A 9,296-nucleotide genomic window follows, 5' to 3' on the forward strand; every position below is an offset into this window, starting at 1 on the left:
AAGCAAGTATGACTGACTTGAGTATCAACCTAAACCAAGGTAATGCAAGAGCAGATAAGAATAAAAATAATGGTAATTATAATAAAAGTATAAATAGAACATCCAATGTGCCAGAGATGATTCTGCCATAATGGCAGGCTTTGCCTAGGTGAAGAAAATTATACTTCATTAGAATGCCAGAGTTTTCAATCTATTTCGAGCCTTAGGACTGATAGATGTTTGCCCACTGATACACTTTTGGCCTTAATTCACCAAGACAAACTTGACTTTTAAGATATGCTATCTAGATTTCCGTGTCTTTCAATTTATAACAATTTTTCTCAATGCACTCATTCAAGTTTACAGCAATTTTTGAATACAAACTAATGTGCCAGTTAATATACTAGGTACTGTGTATACATTGAACAGAAATGATAGCTGTTGTCACAAAACACAAGTATGCATTAAGGAACATGATATTTCATGCTGATATTACTATTTTGTAAAATTAATCTGAATTAATAAACTTAATTTTACACCCATAAAATGCAGGGCTGAGACATGTTCTAGCTTTCTGTGTCTACTTCATAAGCTACTCTTTTAGATGGACTATCTGAATAGATGTAAAAAGCAGAAAATATATTTGAAGCAGCCTTAAAAATAGGACAAAATTGAAATAATTATCAGTTCACATTCATAGCAGATTGACATACATTACTGTATGAGATATGTACATGATGTATCTGTTAGATATTTATAATTGCATTTAAAAACATAAGATATGGAAGTATTAAAAAGCTGAACGTAAGTTAGCTATGGTAGGGACTTGAAGTTTTTGTAGAGCTTAAGAAGCACTCCAGTTTTATTTCCATTTTTTTAAGTTTCAATAAGAATGCATAAATGTATTACCTATTTTCTTCAAATATCCTTTATTATTCCAAGATCTTATGTCTTATTTTATAAGTGACCTAACATCAGGTGCTAGATGAAGAATAACATACACCTTCTAGCATTCTCATCAATGTACTTTTCAGCATAAAAACATTAAATTTTTTGTGTTTTTATATGGTCTCCAAGGGGACCAAACTGAAAATGAATTAAAACAAGAAAAAATAAAGCCAACTTAACTCAGTAACCAATGGGACTGATATAGGAAAAACCATTAACGACAGAGTATTAATAGATTGGCTAAAATCTATTTAAAAATTGCTCATTCCAAATATGCAGTGTTCCATGTAATAGAATATAATACTAAGCTAGAAATTCGGATTTGTTTATGTAAATCTGGCTTATTCCACATAAATAGGATATGTGGCTTAAGCCAGTGACTGAATTGTGAACTTCTGTTGTATTTCTCTGCATTTATTTAAGATGAAATGAATACTGAATGAAAGTACCAGAAGATGTATTACTTTACTTATAAGATGATATGGTTTGGCTGTGTCCCCATCCAAAACTCATCTTGAATTGTAATTCACATAATCCTCACGTGTTGTGGGAGGGGCCTGGTGGGAGGTAATCAAATCATGAGGGCAGTTACCCTCATGCTGCTCTCATGATAGTGAGTTCTCATGAGATCTGATGGTTTTATAAGGGGCTTTTCCCCCTTTTGCTTGGCTTGCTTGACACTGCTCCTTCCTGCCACCATGTGAATAAGGACATGTTTGCTTCTCCTTCTGCCATGGTTGTAAGTTTCTGGAGACTTCCCCAGCCATGCTAAACTGAGAGTCAATTAAACCTTTTTCCTTTATAAATTACCCAGTCTCACGTATGTCTTTTATTAGCAGCGTGAAAATGGTCTAATACATAGGATTACTAGGATTATACATCATTTAATAATGTTGAATTGGGCTAAGATGTTGAAACTGAAGGGTTAAGCATTAAAAAATTGTGTTAGTGCAAATTCTATAATCTTTTTTGTTGATATGAAGGTGTTAGAAATAGAAGACAGAAGGCTTGAGCATTCACAGTTGTGATGTTTTTGATATGGCTTGTTCCTACCCACCAAATCTCATGTTTAAATTTGATCTCCAATATGGCTGTGTGGGGAGGTGGGGCCTAGTGGGAGGTGTCTGGGTTATCAGGAAAGATCCCTCATGAATGGCTTGGTGCCCTTCTTGGGATAGCAAGTGAGCTCTCTCTCTTGAGACATTGAATTATTTCCCATGTGAATGGACATGTTCCCACAAAAGTGGGTAGTTATATATAAAGCAAGATGCTCCCTGGGTTTTCTCTCTTCCCACTGTTCCCTTTCCCTTTAGACCCTCCTCTCCATGTTCTGCCCCAGCAGCATGTGGTCTTCACCAGAAGCAGATGTCAACACCATGTCCTTGGACTTCCCAGTCAGAACTATGAGCTCAATAAGCCTCTTTTCTTTATAAATTACTCAGCTTCACTTATTCTGTTATAGCAACATAAAACAGACTAAGACAACAGTGTTTCAAGAATTTGTTACAAACTGGAATAGCAATAAACATGAACAATTAGACCACAGGAAGAACAAAATGTTAGAATGGTAATAAATGTTTAACGAGAGAGATAGATCACTCAGAAGACAAGCTTTCTGTGTGTGTGTGTGTGTGTGTGTGTGTGTGTGTGTGTGTGTGTGTGTGTATGTATGTACATGGTAAGTTGTTTCATTTATCTGGTAACTAAGAGTTTGAGTGGATCTTAGAAATCGTTATCTCCTTTTGTTCATTCATTCATTCATTCTTTCAGTTCTGTGTTCAAAATATTTCCATTAATAGTTTTCCCTGACAACCAATAGAATAGGAAACCAAATAGCCCCCAAAAAGCAGCACAAGCACTTCCATCTCCATGAGCACAACCTCCATGAGCACAACCTCCACTACGACGTCATCCTCACTAACATTGCCACCACCCCAGCCACTACCCCAAATCCAGCCTCACTGCTACCATTATCACTATCACAACTGCCTGGCCCCTTTACACACTTTACTTTTGGGCATCGTACATGCCATCTAACATACCATATATTCATTTCTTTAATTTCTGTTTTCTTCCACTAGATTGTAAATTCCATAATGGCTGAGACTTTAGTTGTTCCACGGACATATCTCCAGCCCTCAGGTTAGAGAGTGAAGCCTGGCTTTTGTAAGGGGCTCAGTAAATATTTGCAGATTGAATAAGTGAATGATATGTTTTCTTTTTCTGCATATACAAAGTCAGTTTTTAAATGCTACCTTCTATAAAGTCTAGACATTTACTTTTGATAATATGAGATTATATTATAGTGTAAATCTATCTAAACTCTTCTTAATCCCATTGATTTGTCTCTTCTTAAAAGTACTAGCATATTTTCATTACTAAAATTGTTTAGCATATCTCTGTACTATACTACAGAGCAAATACTGCTTTTTATTATTCATTTTCAGTTTTTATATATTACTCATTTCTAATTTATAGCTTTATTCCATCTCAACAAAAATATAATTAATCAATTTCCTATGACAACTGAAAGAAACTGGAGGACATTATGTTAAGTGAAATAAGCCAGACACAGAAGGACAAATACTGCATGATCCCGCATATAAGAAGAATCTAAAATAGTCAAACTAATAGAGACAGAGTGAATGAAGGTAGAATTGGGGAGGTATTAGTCAAAGGGTACAAAGTTTAAGTTATGTAAGATGAATAAACTCTAGAGAGCTACTATACACCATAGTGCCTATAGTAATAATATATAAGGTATTATATACTTAAACATTTACTAGATATTATGTTGTGTTCTTATCACAAAAAGAAATAAATTAATGAATTAAAAAGAATAAAGAGAGCAAGATGAAACTTTTAAAAGCAATGGATATATTGATGACATTGATTATGGTATTGGTTTCAAAGGAGCATGTTTATCCCCAAGCTGATCAAGTTGTATATTTTAAATATGTAGAGCTTTCTGGATGTCAGTAATACCTCAGTAAGTAATTAAAAATAAAATAATAAATTTGGTCACTCCTAAGAAAGAAAATAATTTTTCTATCATTTCCATTTTACTAATAATTTTTTAAAATCCTGGGTGTGGGTTGATTAGTCAGGCCTCAGAAAGATGGCGTCTTCGGAGCAGGCAGAGCAGCCGAGCCAGCCAAGCTCTACTCCAGGAAGTGAAAATGTGCTGCCTAGAGAGCCGCTGATTGCTACGGCAGTGAAGTTTCTACAGAATTCCCGGGTCCGCCAGAGCCCACTTGCAACCAGGAGAGCATTCCTAAAGAAGAAAGGACTGACAGATGAAGAGATTGATATGGCCTTCCAGCAGTCGGGCACTGCTGCCGATGAGCCTTCGTCCTTGGGCCCAGCCACACAGGTGGTTCCTGTCCAGCCCCCACACCTCATATCTCAGCCATACAGCCCCGCAGGATCCCGATGGCGAGATTACGGCGCCCTGGCCATCATCATGGCAGGCATCGCATTTGGCTTTCACCAGCTCTACAAGAAATACCTGCTCCCCCTCATCTTGGGCGGCTGAGAGGACAGGAAGCAGCTGGAGAGGATGGAGGCCGGTCTCTCTGAGCTGAGCGGCAGCGTGGCCCAGACAGTGACTCAGTTTCAGACGACCCTCGCCTCCGTCCAGGAGCTGCTGATTCAGCAGCAGCAGAAGATCCAGGAGCTCGCCCAGGAGCTGGCTGCTGCCAAGGCCACCACATCCACCAATTGGATCCTGGAGTCCCAGAATATCAACGAACTCAAGTCCGAAATTAACTCCTTGAAAGGGCTTCTTTTAAATCAGAGGCAGTTCCCTCCGTCCCCATCAGCCCCAAAGATCCCCTCCTGGCAGATCCCGGTCAAGTCACCATCACCCTCCAGCCCCGCGGCCGTGAACCACCACAGCAGCAGCGACATCTCACCCGTCAGCAACGAGTCCACGTCGTCCTCACCTGGGAAGGAAGGCCACAGCCCCGAGGGCTCCACGGTCACCTACCACCTGCTGGGCCCCCAAGAGGAAGGCGAGGGGGTGGTGGACATCAAGGGCCAGGTGCGAATGGAGGTGCAAGGCGAGGAGGAGAAGAGGGGGGACAAGGAGGACGAAGAGGATGATGACGTGAGCCATGTGGACGAGGAGGACTGCCTGGGGGTGCAGAGGGAGGACCGTCGGGGCGGGGATGGGCAGATCAACTAGCAGGTGGAGAAGCTGCGGCGGCCTGAGGGTGCCAGCCACGAGAGTGAGCGGGACTAGGGCCGCGCCCACTGCCTCCAGCCCTGAGGACGGCGTCCAGTATGCCGGTGCGTGGCCACACCCTGCCTCCCTCTCTGGCCCTGGGAGGGCAGCTTGGAGCCCAGGTAGGGGGCAGAGCTGTCCTCAGCTGCATTGCGGCCTGGTGGCAGCGTGGGGAGTAGCACTTCTGTCCACCTGGCCTCCTCTCACCTGGCCGCCTGCCCCAGCCCCAGGCCCAGCAGCCTTTGGCTGTGATCTCAAGTCAGGCTGAAGGCAGTGAAGCCTTGGGGCTCAAGCCCCTGCCCAGCCCCCTCTCTCGGACAGACGCCTTGCCCAGGGTGTGTTTGCCGAGTGTCTTGACTACCGTGACACCACGCATGGCCAGAGCTAGCGTCCCTACTGCCTCCCGACTCCTCACTGGAGGAGGAGCTGCGGTCCCTCTGGTGTCTGCCGTCCCCTTCCCTCCCTGGACCCGGCCCTGGACCCCGCAGGTGCCTGTCCCCAGCACCAACCCCACTCGTGCCCCGTCGTCCTCCCAGACAAATGAAACCATGCTGCGCTTCTGATGCCCTCGCTTGCCGTGTAATGGTTCAGCTAATCCCATGGCGAGATGGGGGCTCACTCCCTTGGAGAAGCCAGGTACCAGGGCTTTCCTGACCAACAGCCAGCTCTGTCCTTCCCCCCAAGAAACACATGTTCATTTGTGTGATCATGTATAGACCTCAGATAGACCTCAGAATGGAAGATAGGACTGTATATAATTGTAATAAATACCAGTTGCCACTATTTAAACAAACAAACAAACAAACAAAATCCTGGGTGTAAAAATGTGTCAAATCCTTTTTTTTTTTTTTTGAGATGGAGTCTTGCTCTGTTGCCCAGGCTGGAGTGCAGTGGCCTGATCTCTGCTCACGGCAAGCTCCGCCTCCCAGGTTCACGCCGTTCTCCTGCCTCAGCCTCCCCAGTAGCTGGGACTACAGGTACCCGCCACCGCGCCTGGCTAATTTTTTGTATTTTTAGTAGAGATAGGGTTTTACCCCAGGATGGTCTCGATCTCCTGACCTCGTGATCCGACCACCTCAGCCTCCCAAAGTTCTGGGATTACAGGCGTGAGCCACCGCGCCCGGCATGTCAGATCCTTTTGTTGCATCTATTTGTGTGAGCTTATCTATCTCTTTTGTTAATGTAATAAATTATGTTTATTTGCTTTTTGATTATTAAAGCAATTTTGTATTCCTGAAATGAAACTTAGCCTTGATCTATAGTACTTTCCCCACATTACTGAGCAATTGGATATGCTGTGTTTTTTATTATTTGCATGTCTGTTTGTGATTGTTATTGGCTTATATCTAATATCTTTTAATTCTGTTGTCAGATTTTGGTATAAAGTTTATGCTGGCATGAAAAAGAGTGAGAGGTATACCCTTTTACTATCCCCTGAAAGATTGTTTTGTAAGATTGATGTTAGTTGTTACTTATAATAGAAAAATATATTGCTAAATGTATCCTTTTTGAAGATTTTCACTTGTACATTCAATTTCTTTAATAGACATAAAACTCTACACATTTTCTATTTATTCTTGGATCAGAATTGGTAAGCTTGGGCTTTTACAGAATTTTTCACTTCTATCAAAATTTTCAAATGTTTTTACATAAAGCTGCCATAGAGAAATTATTCATATTTGTATTATTGGTATAGAAATAAAGTTTTTGATTTTTGAAGTTTGCAATTTATAATTTTCTTTTTTTCAAGACGGGGCTGTCGCTCTGTAGCCCAGGCTGGGGTGCAGTGGCATGATCTCGGCTCCCTGCAAGCTCGGCCTCCCGGGTTCACGCCATTCTCCTGCCTCAGACTCCTGAGTAGCTGGAACTACAGGCGCCCGCCACCACACCCAGCTAATTTTTTGTATTTTTAGTAGAGATGGGGTTTCACCTTGTAAGCCAGGATGGTCTCGATCTCCTGACCTCGTGATCCGCCCATCTCGGCCTCCCAAAGTGCTGGGATTACAGGCGTGAGCCACCGTGCCCGGCCTAATTTTCAATTTTTAATTTTGATATTGATTTATCAAATTTATTAGCATGTTAATGAACTAGTGTTTGTCTTCATTGATATTTCTATATTCTACACTTGCTTTCTAACTCGTTGATTTCTACTATATTTATTTTAATTCTATTTGAGTTTAATTTGTCACGTTATCTTCTAGCCCCTTGAAATAAATACTTAAAGACATGATAGTCAGTCTTTCTTTTATAAAATATACAGGCAAAGTATATATTAACTATATACATATATTTGTCCCTAAGTCATGTCTTACTTAATTCTTAGAAGCTTGTATGTGCCACAATTTTATTTCCATTCTATTTAAAATAATTTCTAATTTCCACTGTGATATCATTAAAAAACCATGGGTTATTTAGATATGTTTTGTTTCACTTGCTAACAGTTGGGGATTTTAAGTTAGAATTTCTTAACTGATTTTTCACTTCATACCACTGAGGCTAGAGAAAATGCTGTTTATGTTTCCCATCATTTGAAATGTATTAAAGCTTTCTCTATTTTTCAATATGTGGTCAATGTCTATGATTATTTGTAATTTTAAAAGCAGGGATAATGTGCAGTCATTGAATGCAGAAGTCTATATATATGCTTATTATGTAAAGTTTGTTAAACAAGTTTTCAATCTTCTATGTCCTTATTTCCTCTATATTTTCACCAGTAACTAAAAGGTTTGTTAAATATTTTCATATTATTATTGATTTATTTCTTGTACACATTTTATCAACTTTGTAATTTATGCACTTTAAACCTAAATTTTGATACTTAGATACATTTAGGATTGTTATATCTTCCTGTAGAATCCATACTTTATTTCATAAAGAAATGTCCTTTTTATGTCTTGTAATGCATATGGTTTGAAATATTTGTCTATTGTTAAAAGTAAATTAGTTTTCCTGATTTCATATAATTGGCAATCTCGTTACTTTCAACTGTTCTGTCTCTGTATCTATAATTTTTAAATAGTTGTTAATTATGCTGTTTTTATTGTTTTAATCCAGAGTCTGATTGTGTTTTTCTAAACAGGAGAATATGCTCAATATCCATTTCATGTGATTAGTGATCGATTCCAGTTTATATCTATAATTTTTTTTCTTTCTATAATTCGTTTGTTTTTATAATTCTTATTTCACTTCATTTGCTTACATCAGTATAATTTTATTGTTATATTTTGTTCTGTTTATCTGACAGCAGCATATTATTTAATATTCCTTGGCATATTAGAGTCTAATTTAAATTGTGCAATATTAGAATTTGGTTATTATAATGCTACAACCACACTTATTCCCTTTTTATATTTTGTGCTATTGATGTCATATGTTCTAATTTCTCATATTTTAAACCTCAGCATGTCATTAATTTATTATTTTAAACAGACAACATTCATTTTTTGAGTTCTTTTTTTTTTTTCCTGCAATACTGGATCAATGTCAGAGATAATGTTCTTTCTGTGTAAAGACCTCCTTTTAGAAGCAGGCCTGTTGATAGTAAATTTTGATAATTCCATATTAATGATTATTTATTTTTGATATTTTGAAGATTTAATGTAATTATTTTTTATACTTTTCATTGTATCTGAGTTTTATCTTCTGAAAAACATATATGTTATTTATAACATATGTCTTTGAGAAAAAATATTCAAGGGTCAAATTGTTTTTCAAGAGAGTCATTAGTAAAATGTTAAACCGAAGAACAAGGCTTAATAGATTAAGAATAAATTTGAGGTGAGACAGAGTATAGCTTACTGTATCTGATTAGCACCATAATTTGTTAAAATTAGGGCAGAAGAAATATCTCAAAGACAGAAAACCTGAGAAAATATTTACATGAATGTGCTATGCAATATGTCAAACCTCATATTGAACTTAATGCTCTATATATTTTGATCACTCTTTCCAGAGTTTTCTCTTCTTAAAGTTCTTTCCTTCTGGCCTATCACTGATTATATGCAAAATATTCTAGTCCTAGTCGAAATTACTGGCTCAACTACACTGAGGAAAATAATATTTCCTTCTAGCATAGTGTCCAGAATGAATCTAAGTAGAAGAAGGGAAAAACAGAAGGACACAAAAAGGGAGACAAGGAAAAATG

General features: G+C 38.9%; 2 pseudogenes; both read left to right on the forward strand.

Moving 5' to 3' along the window:
- The first annotated feature begins 4,028 nt into the window (after positions 1-4,028).
- LOC123574025 (peroxisomal membrane protein PEX14 pseudogene) lies at positions 4,029-5,962 on the forward strand (annotated as a pseudogene).
- Positions 4,029-5,962, forward strand: LOC141406890 (peroxisomal membrane protein PEX14 pseudogene; annotated as a pseudogene).
- Positions 5,963-9,296: the final 3,334 nt, after the last annotated feature.

This window comes from Macaca fascicularis, chromosome 6, assembly GCF_037993035.2.
Source record: "Macaca fascicularis isolate 582-1 chromosome 6, T2T-MFA8v1.1".
Classification (NCBI taxonomy): domain Eukaryota; kingdom Metazoa; phylum Chordata; class Mammalia; order Primates; family Cercopithecidae; genus Macaca; species Macaca fascicularis.